Below are 1763 nucleotides of genomic sequence, written 5' to 3'. Positions count from 1 at the left end.
ATGCAACGTGAGTAAGGGGGGGGGTTCGTTATGTCTGCTGGTAGAGGTGCTTCGAACCAGCATCAACTCCAGAATCGTCCCCCTTTATCGTAGGAGACTCACTGACAAGCTCAGGAAGCAGCCGTTGTCCTCAAGGCAGACACAATCCCTCAGACTCACGCCAAGCAAACGTAGGAGCAGGATTCGGGAGTGCAAGGCCGCTCGATATAAGTGAGGACGCAGCCCCGACAAGCTGTCAATCGAGAACTGGCCTGACTGGCTTTGGGATATCTGGTGACCTGGTTGGCAGCCCTGCAGCTATCCTTCGGGAGCTGGAGGTCCACCGCCGAGCCATTTAGTTCTCGGAGTGGACGTAATACTCGTCATGCCAGCCAAGCAACAAGTGCTACGCTGATTGAGAGTGTAAACCGAAAGGCGGGGCCGGTCATTGCCTCGTGGGCACCGCCGGCTCCACGATGTCCGACTAACACGCCCGTATTGTTTGAGCTAAATTACATCGCCTTGGGCCCCATGGGGTAGCCACTCTCTCTCCAAGGAGACCTCTGCGGCATGATTCTCCTGTAAACATATGTCACCTGCCAAGTCGCCCATATTCAACAAGCAATGATGATCCCACGTACCTCCGTCGCACCATTCCGCGGGATTCGTGCCTACTGGCCGTCCGCCGAGGACGGGGTCGGAAACAATGTCCGCAAATGGACAAGATAATGATCGGCGCTCCTGACGTTGTCCCTATCGGATGCGGTCCAGTTCCTTCGTTTGTGTATACACTGTCTCTTGGGAGAGACGGCCGACAGAGCACAGGAACGAGGTAGACGTCGCAACTTGGACTTGCCGTCGTCTCTGACCCACGGCATGCCAGTGTATACGTGTAGTACATACGTATGGTTGTTACTTGAACAACTACCTATTGCACGGCCCTGTGTTGCTACCTGTAAGAGCACTGCAAGAGCTTCATCGGAATCCCATTTCGTCAAGTGCTGCACCACCCAGCGACCCCGACAAGACAATACGTAGGTAATGTTTGTTTTTCTTGCCTCGGGAAACTCGACCGTGTTTGGTCCTTTCCATTGTGGTCTTGAACAGAGAAGGCTAGCCGGCCTCATCTTAACCATACATACAGTTTGCATGAGCACGCATGCGACCAAGTCAACGCCAGCGGACAGCTCAGTCCATGGAGATATGCAAAGGGTATTTGATCTCCCCCGGACTTCTACATCTGGGTTCTCGACGAGAGCTGCCTCGAAGAGAACAAAGCCGAGCAATGCGTTCGAGTGGCAAACGGCAAAATACCCATCTTCCCCGGACAGGAGGAAGAGACATGACAGAAAAAACTAAATTTTTTACCCAGAAGAACGCCCCAAGCCCACGTCACTTGGCAAGAAGCACACAACCTCGTCTCCGAAAATTCTCCTGCGTTCGCCGCCACGGGAGACGCGGCAAAGCAGAGGGCGAAAAGGCAAGTCCGGCTTCGCAAGGACCTACCAGGAATCGAGGCCGTCATGGAGACCCATGAAGAAGGCAAAAACAAGGACGAAAAAAAAAAACAGAGGAAGGAAACCACCCGGACCACGAAGATGCCCGTTTGTGATGTCAAGGGCTGTTGTTGCCCCAACACCCCCCCTCCTTCCTTCCACATCCCGCTCACTTCCACCCCCCGCGACTCGCGTTCCGACTCCGGTGGACGGATGTTGGCCGTGCTGGGTGGGAACATTGACCACCTCCCTCGCCTCCCAATCCCCCTCCGACATCCGGCCCTTTTC

This window comes from Colletotrichum jinshuiense, chromosome 4 (genome assembly GCF_051148585.1).
Source record: "Colletotrichum jinshuiense chromosome 4, complete sequence".
In the NCBI taxonomy this organism is placed as follows: Eukaryota; Fungi; Ascomycota; class Sordariomycetes; order Glomerellales; family Glomerellaceae; genus Colletotrichum; species Colletotrichum jinshuiense.
This window is presented reverse-complemented; position numbering follows the sequence as displayed.